Consider the following 12818-nt stretch of genomic DNA (forward strand, 5'->3'; position numbering starts at 1 on the left):
TGTGGAATTTAAGTATTGTAAATCTTAATATTTTATGTTATTAGTTATTATAAGACTATAAGTCATAAGATTTTAGACTAATGCATAATATTGTGTTATTTATATTGATTTAAATATTTGGTGTTATTAGACAATATTAATATTGATTATGGTTATGCTTTAATTTTAGAGAAGAGTTGGTTCTTGTTATATTTTTCTAAGTGAATTTTACCATGTCAAACAATGGTTGGAGTCTTGGAAATTTAGATATTTTCACATACTAGCTTATAAGAAGGTATCAAGGTAATGTAATGTTATCGGCCCGGTTTTCACCTGGTATAATCGTGGCCCGAAAATGTATAGGTTTCATCGGGTCTAGGGCCAAAAAGCATGCTCCAGGAGGCCAAAAAATGTGGCATTTTACACGCCAAATGAGAGCTGCCCCCAGGGGAAGAACGTTTACGTTTTACATGGAATGAAGTCGTATTTCACAAGCCAAAGGCCCAGCATCCACAAGTCACTTTTTGCAACACTCCAAGCCTTGAACCGGAAGACGCAAAGTTAAAGATTTAATGCAGAAGATTTGATTTGATTTTGAATTAGTTTGAATTTAATGATTAGGTTTTGTTTTAAGTTTAGTATATAAGGTTCTTAAAGAACTTGGGAAAGGATCATCCGGGATCAGACCTTTGGCCATTTTATACCTATGTTTTGTTTTAAAGTTTAGCATGAGGCACTAATCTCCTTGGTTAAGGTTAGGAGCAAGGTAGCAAAAATCGCGTCTTTACTCGTATGAACGGACGATGTTACGAGTTCGCAGGTCATCCCCGTTCTCATTTCTACTTCCGCGCCTGGTGAAGCTGGAATTCATGGAATCGCCGTGGAAGATCGTGAAATCGTGCAATTGTGCCGTCTCTACCGCGTCAAAGGAAAGGAAATCCAGAAGAAGAGGATTTGCGGGTTTGAGACGACCCGGCTGTCCCAACCCGAATCCCACTAAAAACTCTTCGATTTCTGTTGCACTTCCTAAACGGTTACTTATCTCTGCCCTTCTTTTTGAATTCTGACTCTCTAGTCTCTCCCACTCTTCCACTACTCTCAATCTCTCATTGACCCATGGTATTCTGTATTTTTTTGAGGTTTTTATTCAACGATTTTACACTTTTCTTCTACTATTGTTAGCTTGTTGTCTTCTCAGTTCTTGTCAACACAGCTTTATGAGACTGACTCCATGAGTGTGGTGGCCTCTGCATGATTCATCTCTGTTCTGTGCTTGTGCGCTGCGGACCTGCGGTACCTTGTGCAATCTTATCCGGTAAGTACATAATAAATTAATAACATATTTAGTGATTTATCATCATTACAAATTTACAATTAGTGATTGTTATGCCTTTTGTTTTGTTAATAGTTTAAGGATAAAATAAAAACATGACAGTGATTAATGAACGTGAGTAGTGATATATCTTACCAAAATCTCTCTCATTCTAAATTTTGTATTTCAAAGATTCCAATATAAATAAGGAGTACCAATATAATACATATGTCATATATAGTACTGTGCTCAAATATAAGAAAAGTAGAAAATGTTAACATCTCTCTCATTCTTAATTTTGTATTTCAAAGATTCCAATATAAATAAGGAGTACCAATATAATACATATATAGTACTGTGCTCAAATATAATAAAAGTAGAAAATTTCAACGAAACATAATTGGATTGGGATTTAGGAACCTTATTTTTCATTTAATTTTTTGGTTCTTAAAGCTTTGCTAGTTAAGTTTTTTAATTGCTACCTACAACCTAAATGCTTACATAGTTAATTATATATTTGTTTATAAGTTTATTTATTTTAGTGTAGTGAAGTTGATATGGACTACAGAATTTTCTTTTAAAAATAATGTGAATCTATTACTACTGTGTTCTCATTTTAGATTCCATAGATTATAAATTATGTACTTCTATTTGTTTAGGTTTAATATGGCTTCAAATGCGGATAATGGTGAAAATAATACTGGAGTTGAAACTGATCGTGGTTGTGCATCCAAGAAGATCGCTAAAAATACTGCAGGAAATAGGAGTGACAAAGCTTGGAAGCATGGAATTTCGGTTGATGGAGATGCCAAAAAAATAAAATACAAGTATTGTGATAAGGTGGTGACAGGAGGAGTGTATAGGTTGAAACATCATTTGGCAGGAACAAAAAAAGATGTTGAACCTTGCATGGGTGTTTCTGATGAGGTTAAAAAGGATATGTTTGATATTGTTGTTGGTTTACAAAAAAATTTAGTTAAGAAGACAAGAGAATTTGAAGAAAAGATACAAAGTAAAGATGAAGGAGTAGAAGAAGAAGAGGATGCCTTACTTGGTGAGAAGAGAAGGGGAAAAGAAATACAGACACCAGCAAGTCTCTTTAAGAAAAGGGGTGTGAGCACTCAAACAACAATCAACTCAATTTTTAAGAAGGGTTTAAGGGAAGAGGCGTGTGATGAAATTGCTTCGTTCATCTACAATAATGCTATTCCCTTTAATGTTGCAAGGTCTGAAGAATACCATAACATGTTTGAGAAGGTTGCCCGCCATGGATTAGGATTCAAGCCACCTTCTTATGATGAGTTAAGAGGAAAATTATTGAAGAAGAAGGTAGAGTCAACCAAACTAACATTAGAAGAACATAAAGCTGAATGGAAGAAAACTGGATGCACTATTATGACAGATGGTTGGACAGATAAAAGAAGGAGAACTATTCTCAACTTTCTTGTGAATAGTCCTAAGGGAACTGTTTTCTTGAAATCCATTAATGCTTCTGATATATGCAAAACAGCTGAAAAGATATTCAAGATGATTGATGAAGTTGTAGAGGAAGTGGGAGAAGAGAATGTGGTTCAAGTTGTAACTGATAATGCAGCTAACTACAAAAAGACAGGACAAATGTTGATGGAAAAGAGAAAGAATCTTTATTGAACTCCTTGTGCCACTCATTGCATTGATTTGATGCTTGAAGATTTTGAGAAGAAGCTAGATCTTCACAAAGACACCATTGCCAAAGGAAGAAAGCTAACTACTTACATATATTCTAGGACTTCTCTAATTTCCCTTTTACAACAGCACACCAAAGGAAGAGATTTGGTGAGACCAGGTATGACGTGGTTTGCTACGTCCTACCTTACTTTGGGTAGTCTTAATGAGAAGAAGAATCCAATAATTAGAATGTTCATCTCGGATGAATGGAAGGAAAGCAAGTGCTCAAAGACAAGAGATGGGAAAAACATTGAAAATATTGTTTTGGATAAAACATTTTGGGGAAAAATTATCCATTGCTTGAGAGGTGCTTATCCTCTTCTTCATGTGCTTCGTATAGTGGATTCAGAGGGTAAGGCAGCTATGGGATATATGTATTCTGAAATTGATCGTGCTAAAGAAAAGATTAAAGATGCTTTTCAAAGTGTTGAACTAAAGTAATAAAACTAGTAATAAGTAAACATTTTTCTCTCAGTTTTATCATTTAATTATTTACTAATTAACTAATTGTCTAATTCATTATTTGTATGTTTTTCTTTAGTTATAAACTTTTGTGGGATATTATTGATGCAAGATGGGACAAGCAACTCTTTAGGCCTTTGCATGCTGCAGGCTATTATTTGAATCCACAAATTCATTATAGTCCTAATTTTAAGGTTGAGTATGATGTTAAAAAAGGACTTTATGATTGTTTGGATATACTTGTGGGAGATCCTGCACTCATTACAATTATTGATAGTCAACTTGAAGATTTCAAGAGTAAGGCTAAATTTTTTGGTAGAGATGTAGCCAAGAATGCTCTCAAAACCAAAACACCCTCACAATGGTGGGATTCTTATGGGGATGAACATCCAGAACTTCAAAAGTTTGCTATCCATGTCATGAGTTTGACTTGTAGTTCATCAGGATGTGAGCGCAATTAGAGTGCTTTTGAGATGGTAAACTTTTAATTTGATATTAACTTAGGAATTTATTTTCTAAACTATAGAATTAGTTAATTATTCAATTCTATTTTTTTAATTAGCATATGTTAATATATTAAATAAATACTTGTAAATTTTGATATTATTAGGTTCACACGAAAAGAAGAAATCGTTTGAAGACAAGCACAATGAATGATGTTGTTTTTGTGATGACCAATTCAAGATTGGCAAGAAAGAAGCCATCAAGAAATACTGCTGATTATAGCCTTGAAGACTTGGATTCAGATGAAGAATGGATTGTGGAAGATGAAAATATGATGGAAAATATGGAAGAATTTGACACACAAAATGGTGTAAACTTAGCCCCTCAAGAACATAGAGGTAAAGATGGGGGTCCTTTGATTGATTTGGAGATTCCTCTTCTTGATGATGATGCTTTCAATGAGCTTCTCAACTTTTCTCCTAATGAAAATCAAAATGTTGGAGAACATGATGATCATAACTTTAATAAACTACTTTAGTCTTTATATTTTTTAGTATGATGTTATGTTATCTATTTTATATTTGTGATGTTACATATTGTTATTTTGAATTTCAGACTTGTGGTTAGTTTATATTTTTATTTTTGAACTTTACAAATGTTACATTTTATTATATATTTATGCTACTTTATCTTTATTTTATCATTATGTTATTATTTATGATACATTTGACAAATTTAAATTCTCATTTTTATTTAAATTATTTAATTTTATCATATTATATTACTCTTATAATTGATATTGATAAATTTCTATAATTGGTAGAATCTTACGTTCCGTTTTACGATTTTACGTTCTACAATTTTTAATTAATTTTCCGATTCTATATAAAATCTCGATTTTTGCTACCTTGGTTAGGAGTTCTGTTCATTTTTTTATGGATTATTAATCTAAGTGTTCTATTTTATATGAGGGTTATGCTTTGATTTCTTTCATGATTGAGTTTTCGTTCTTCATTCCTAAAGTCTAAAGATTTAAAATTGTTGGGAAACATTCTAACTCCTCCTTGGATTCTAAATATTGTTTTGGAAAAAATTAATATTTGAATTAACTTGAAAACTCTTTCTCACTACTTTTTAATTTCACTAGGAATAGTTTCAAAGAATGTACAACACTTTATGAGTTTCATTTGTTTAGGACTAGCTTGAATATGTGATATATAATTCAACCTACGGACTACTTTTGAATCTTACTTGAAATTGAATCAGAATTGTCCCTCGTTTTCTTAAGTGATTGACTAAGGAAATTAATTAGATTAAAGAGAAATTAAATTGCCAAAGAATTGGAATTTGATTATTTATGATTCGTCGTGATGGATCTTTGCATATCTCATCTAAATAGACATAAGGATTATTTTCCTAAAGAATGAATATCTCTGACACCTTAACTATCTTTATCATCTTATTTTCTTAACCAATTTTAGTTTGCTTCTGTTCAAATTTTCTGTTTTTATGCTATTCACTATTGAAACTCTTAATTTTGATTGTCTGGCTAGAATAATCAATTGACCATTACTTGCTTAATCCGTTAATCCTCATAGGAATAATAACCCACTCCTGTGGTATTACTTGATACGACAGTAGTTTGTAGGTTGTAAAATTTCCATCAAGTTTTTGGCATCATTGCCGAAGATTAATAGTGGTTAACAAACTACCAATCATTTGATTATCCAGAATAGACTTTTTTTAGCTTTTAGTTATTTACTGTTATTTGTTTATTCTCCCTCTTCCCCTCTTGGGTATTTTCCTTCATCACTGTGAAGGAGGGAATTTTAATTTGATATTCTTATTGTTTTTGTCTATGCAAAATAACAGGGATAAAGAACCTCTTCACTATGATCCTAAGATTGAAAGAACTCTTTAACGACAAAGAAAACAAGTTAGAGATCAAAGAGTTGAAGAAGAAATTAAAAAAATAGTTGAAGAATTTGAATACAATATGACAGAAAATACAAATAATATTGCTAATGCTCCTCAAATTACATACTTGTAGTACATCAACCATGTATGACATAAATATTGTTTTATATTTCTCTTCTATTGTCCACTCACATATCTTATTTTGGATTTATCGGTTGTTAATTTTCCTGGGTATTGGATGATTCTTGTATAAATAAGTGACTAGTTTGTTGGTTGACCAGATAATATTTGAATCCTATTTCTATAATTAATGAGTTTTAAATAAGTAGGTTCTTATATACATTTTAATATGGAGATCGATTGCATATAATTAGTCCCAACTTAGATCAAATGTTTGATCATGGACTTTATCCACCACCTCTGATGTCATTTTTTTTATATTTCATTATTTTATAGGCATTTCAAGTTCTCTCTGAGTATTCACAACTTTTGGATAGTTTGTCAGAGCTTTCAGTAATACAAAAGATGAGTCAGAGCGTGGAAGTGAATTTTAAATAACTATTAAAAAGAATTTAGCAAAGATATATAAATTCAGCAGTGATTTGTCTAAATATTACATATGTATATTTTGATATGAATATGTTTAATTTAGTGTGAGATATATGAATATTTAAAAATATGATCAATTTAATACTTTTAGTTCATTATAAATATATTTTGTTTAAAAACAATTTTTATTATTTAAAGAATATTGTATGATATTATTATGTATTTATTTTTATTTGGTTTAATTACTTTGCAGGTCCCTTTAGTTTTACCGAATTTTCAATTAGGTCCCTATACTTTTTTCTTTTCAATTGGGTCCTTGTACTTTAACTTTTTTTAATTAAGTCCCTGTTAACGTTGAACGTTAAAAAATGTTAGTAAATTGTGAAATTACTTGTATACCCTTAGGGACCCAATTGAAAAGGAAAAAAATATAGGGACTGATGCCAGGGCATCTTAGGCTAGTTTCACTATCCTTTTTCCTTGTTTTTAATAGGTTTTATGCACTTTCTTGAGCTATAAGTAAGCAAATTGGGTAGAAATTCATGTATGCCTAGATTCATTCAACCATGAGTAATTTGACACAATTTCATGATGATTTATGCTATGATTACTTGTATGCTAAGAATGATAAGAATTCTCATGACTTTAGCAAGGCTTTGATGCATTTATTGGTTGATGATAGGTGAAGGAAGGCATGGAGGAAGGTTGAAGAAGGAGCATGGAAAGGATGAAGAGGAAGCAACGTTGGAAGAGAAACAGAGAACTTCTCTTTAAACATTGCTGATGCTCACGTTGGAAGTAGCATTGGGGGTCCAACGTTAACCCCAATATTGGGAGAAAATGATCAATTCTGGGGCTGAAGGATTTTTGAGTGACGCGTACGCGTCAATGGCGCATACACGTGAAAAAGCAAAATTTTCATACCCGCGCGCAAGCGTGAATCACGCGCACACGTGGAATGGCAAAATCGACCATCCACGTGTACGCGTGCGTCACGCGTACGCGTCATTACACGAACGTTGGAGTCCAATGTTGCCTCAAACGCTAGCCTCCAACGTCCGTGATGCTCAGCCCAGAATTCATATTTGAAAAAAGTAAATCGACGTGTACGCGTTAATGACGCGTACGCGTGGATGGAAAAAAAGGCAATGCACGCGTAAGCGTGGAGTACGCGCACGCACGAAAATGCCAATGTTAGAGGGAACGTTGGAGGTCCAACCCTGAAGCCAACGTCCCCTGCTTGGTTTTGAAACTGCAAAATGAAATCTCTATATCCACGTGCACGCACAAAGCACGCATACGCGTGGATGAGCAATTTTGACCCTTTTGCGCGGACGCGCAAAGCACTCATACGCTTGAATAAGCGGAACGTTGGCCTTCCAACGTTGAGTCAAACGCCATTGAAAGCAAAATATATGGCTTTCTCTGGTTTTCTTCTGAAAGGCGTTTGAGTCAACGTTGGCCCTCAAACGTGGAGCATCAGGATTCAAAATTCACACAGATATCTTCTCAACACCAAAGGAAACCAATTGGAGCCATTTTCAACCCAATTCCATCAAGGCCAAAAGCCCAATTGAGAGCTTGAAGATCAATGGAAGAAAGTGTATAAATAGCTTAGAATTTAAGTTAGAAGGGGTTTTTGGTTACTTTACTGGGCACTTTTACATTTTATTTTTTGATTCTCTGTTTGTTAATTTCTAGAATGTATCTTTCAATTCCAATTTGCATTGTGAGAGCTATGAACAACTAAACCCCTTTCATTGGGTTAGGGAGCTTTGTGTAAATTCAATGGATCAATACTAGTTTTCATTCATCTTCTTCTTTCTTTTCTCTTGATTTTACTAGAAAGCTTTCATTCTTTATTTAATTGGATAGTTATCTTGGGAAAGAAGCTATTCATAATTGGATCTCCTCAGAACCTTGGAAGAGGAATGAGGAGATCATGCTAGAATTGCTTTTTCACATTGGATTAGATTGGGGTTTGGATGGATATAGTGACATGTAATCCTACCAATACTTTGATCTATGAATTTCTGTGGTATAATTAGTGACCAAACTTCATCTCTTCTCATGAGCACTTAAATCAAGGAATTGGGCAATTGTTCATGCTTAGAGAGATTGATGAGCCAAGGAATTAGGATCCAATCACTTAAGATTGCCAAGGAGATCAATGAATGCATTGATTGCGGAAGAGATGAAAACGAATTTGATCCGGAGAATTATACATCTCCTGAACCCAATGAATTTCCCATCTTTGATCTTACCCATTCTGTTTACTTTCTGTAATCTTTAATTTCATGCTTAATTCCCCATTCCCCTTTTTAATTTCTTGCAATTTAAGCTTCTGTCATTTAATTTCTAGCCATTTAATTTTCTGTTCCTTTAATTTCTTGCAATTTAAGTTTCCCACTAATTTTACTTTCTGTAATCCCAACCCAAATTTGGATTTAGTTCAACTAGTATAATTCTCCAATTATAATTGCTCGATCTACCAATCCCTGTGAGATTCGACCTCACTCTATAGTGAGTTTTTACTTGACGACAATCCGGTGCACTTGCCAAAAGGAAATTTGTTGAGAGGCAATTTCCCGCGTATCAGGGACCTAATTGAAAATTCGGTGAAACTATAAATATTCAATGAAAGATATTCCTATAATTCCTATTTAATGATTTTACGACATGAAGGTATTCCTATAGTCCTTTTTATTTTGTCACTATCATTCTTTTGCTTATTTATATACAAATTGTACCAAAAATACCTTCTTTTTTTTATTTTCAAAATACCTTATCTTAAGAACATACAACAAAAAGGAAAGGATAAAATGAAACAGAAATAGTAGTAATCAGTATATGTAAAATTCAGTTTCCATCATTCAAGTATTCATTATGATCATGTAACATTTTACATTTATGTGGATTTATGGAATATAGTTTGTGTCTTTATCATATCATGGTACACCATAAAAAATCACAAGACTATGTAATTTGTATTATTGAAATTTAAAGTCTAAAAATGAAAATCATAGAAAATGTAGTTTTCAGTGCAATACAGATGATATAGAAATCAGTTCTTGTGTTGTAGCCTCCCACACTCTGAACTAGTATAAGATTAACAATAACATTGATAACGGCCGATTTCCAAGCCAAGAAAGATTCTGAAAGAGCAGACTTGAGTTCATTAGGTGTCCCAACAAGATAGTCCTTTTCACCAAAAACTTTAATCAAAGCATGGTATCCTGCTTTCAAAACAAAAGAAGTTGGAGTAAAATCATCTTTGTGAGATCCATTCATCTCTTTGGAGTTCTTCGAGTACTTCCATATACACCTCCATATACCCATCATTAAAAATAAGGAATGCATAACTATATTTAACACATTTCTATTTGCAGCTTTTACATGTAACACCTATATAACATATAATCTCAGATATACAGCATTTCAATAACCATGGATGTATTGAAACCATTATGATAAAATAATGAATAATCTTACCTCAATGAAGTTAACAATGGCATTCAAGTGCGCTTTTAAAACCATTACATTGTACCAGGGGAGAAGATAAACAAAAGCAACCAAGTCTTAGAACAATTCAAAAGTAACAAAATATCTTTATCTAATTGAGGCATACAAAAGTTTTAACCACAACTACAATCCTAATCCACATCATTTAATTGTAATAATCTATATAGAATTAGTGACATGAATTCGCATACCCAGGAGGATTCTTGGCATCTTCATCATTTTGAGAGGAATCACCAATGGCATCTTTCCCAAAAACAACAATTGCATTACCAGCAGCAACTGGGGTAGAACCAGCAGGGAAATTACCACAAAAGAACAAAAATTGAAAATCCTAAACCCTTGATTCAGTTTTTCATGCTCAAATTTCACCATTTATCCAGAAAATAGAATACACGAAAGAGAATTAGGCACATTGCAGTGAAATTTAAAACCCTAAAGATGCAAAATTGAAAAGGTTACTTAAGAGAATTTTGTAACGTGAAGTGAGAAAGGGTGCGAATTGGGAGCATAGACTGATAAACATCAAGTTTTAAAGCTGAAAAAAGAGGCTTTTTTTGTCACTTGTTTACAAACACTTCGAGTACAGGGAGATCGAGCATAAGCACAATGTGGGGATGGGAGGCCAGGCACTACAAGGCTCGGCTCTATGCGGCGCAGTGACGTCAGGCGAGGCGAAGCACCGCGAGGGACGGCGACGGCTTGGACGAACAAATGGCACAGAAGACCTCCAAACAGAACAAAGAAGAGCAGACCAACACAGAGAAGGAGGTGAAGGACAGTAGACACCAAGCATTCATTGCAGATGATGCCAGGGATGGATGACGACGATGGACCGACGCAGGAGACGGCAGTGGACGCGATCTCTGATCCACTCGAAAACTGTCTCTCAACAATTTCCTACTGGCAAGTGTACCGGATTGTCGTCAAGTAAAAACTCACTGTAGAGTGAGGTCGAATCCCAAAGGGATTGGTTGGTTGATCAATGTTAATTGGAGAATTATTCTAGTTGAGAGAAATCAGAATTGAATTGAGATTGTAGAAAGTAAAATTGGTGGAAAACTTAAATTGTAAGAAATTAAATGACAGAAGCTTAAATTGCATGAAATTAAATGGGAATGGGGATTAAGCATGAAATTAAAAAGTAGAATGTAAGAGAATGGGTAAGATCAGAGTAGGGGATTCATTGGGGTCAGGAGATGTGATAATTCTCCGGATCAAGTTCATTTTCATCTCTTCCTCAATCAATGCATTCATTGATCTCCTTGGCAATATTAGGTGATTAGATCCCAATTCCTTCGCAATCTAATCTCTCTAAGCATGAAAAATTACCCAATTCCTTGATTTAAGTGCTCATGGGAAGAGATGAAGATCGGTCACTGATTTTACCACACAAATTCATAGATCAAAGTATTGGTAGGATTACATGTCACTATATCCATCCAAACCCCAACCTAATCCAATGTGAGAAAGCAATTCTAGCATGATCTCCTCATTCTTCTTCCAAGGTTCAGAGGACATCCAATTATGAATAGCTTCTTTCCCAAGACAACTATCCAATAGGATGAAGAACGAAAGCTTTCTAGCAAAATTAAGAGAAAAGAAAGAAGAAGATGAATGAAAACTAATATTGAGCCATTGAATTACACATAGCTCTCTAACCCAATGAAAGGGGTTTAGTTGTTCATAGCTCTTAAAAAGGAAATTGGAATTGAAAGATACATTGGAGAAAATCAAAACTGGCCGAAAAGTAAAAAGTAAAGTCCAAAAGTTCTCCCTATCTTAAATTCTAAGCTATTTATACACTTTCTTCCATTGATCTTCAATCTCTGAATTGGGCTTTTGGCCTTGATGGAATTGGGTTGAAGTTGCTCCAATTGGTTTCCCTTACTATTGAGAAGAGTTCTGTTTGAATTGCAAAGTTCTGGTGCTCAAGTTGGAGTCAATGTTTGATGGCCAACGTTGACTCAAACGCCTTTCTTAAAAACCAGATATACTTGCTGTCATTAGTGTTTGACTCAACGTTGGAGTGCCAATGTTCTCCTACCCACGCATACGCGTGCCTTGCGCGTTTGCGCCCTTGGGGTCAGAATGCGCATCCACGCGTGCCCACGGCAACGTTCTCTCCAACGTTGGCCTATCAACGCGTGCGCGTGCCGTACGCGTGCGCGTGGATTCTCAAAAGTTAGGCCCATGCATACGCGCCATAGATGCGTATGCGTCGCTGAGCTTTGTCAAATTCAGAAGTTTAGGATCAAATTCACGCATGTTGGCCACCAACGTTTGAGGTAGCGTTTGGGGTTCAACGTTATCCATCCATGCGTGCGCGTGGATTGTCAGAATTTCCAATCCACGCGTAGCATACAGCACGCGTGCGCGTCGCTATAGATTTTCAAAATCTCCAGAAAGCTTATTTATTCACATCGTTGGGGGTAACGTTGGGTTGCCAACATTCCCTCCAACGTGGGCACCAGCAAATTATGCAGAACCTTGCTCTGCTTCTCTCTCAACGTTTGAAGCATCGTTGGTGGTCCAACTTGGCCACCAACGTTGCTTCTCCTTCATCTTCTCCATGTTCCTTCTTCAACTTCCTCCCATGCTTTCCTTCACCTATCATCAACCAATACATGCATCAAAGCATTGCTAAAGTAATGAGAATTCTCGTCATTCTTAGCATACAAGTAATTATAGCATAATTCTTATAAAATTGCATCAAATTAACCATGGTTAGATGAATCTAGACATACATGAATTTCTAACCCAATTGCTTACTTATAACTCAAGAAAGTGCATAGTACCTATTAAAAACAAAGAAAAAGGCTAGTAAAACTCAGCGAAGTATCCGTGCTTCATAGATGAGTACTCTAGCAGTGGCTAGAAATGGTCTCCCCAGAATAATGAGGTGGATGTAACTTTCTTCCATGTCCAG

At 34.7% G+C, this 12818-nt stretch overlaps 1 pseudogene; it reads left to right on the forward strand.

Annotated features, from left to right (window-relative positions):
• Nucleotides 1923-4596, forward strand: LOC107615795 (annotated as a pseudogene).

The sequence above is a fragment of the Arachis ipaensis genome, chromosome B09, assembly GCF_000816755.2.
Source record: "Arachis ipaensis cultivar K30076 chromosome B09, Araip1.1, whole genome shotgun sequence".
Taxonomy (NCBI): domain Eukaryota; kingdom Viridiplantae; phylum Streptophyta; class Magnoliopsida; order Fabales; family Fabaceae; genus Arachis; species Arachis ipaensis.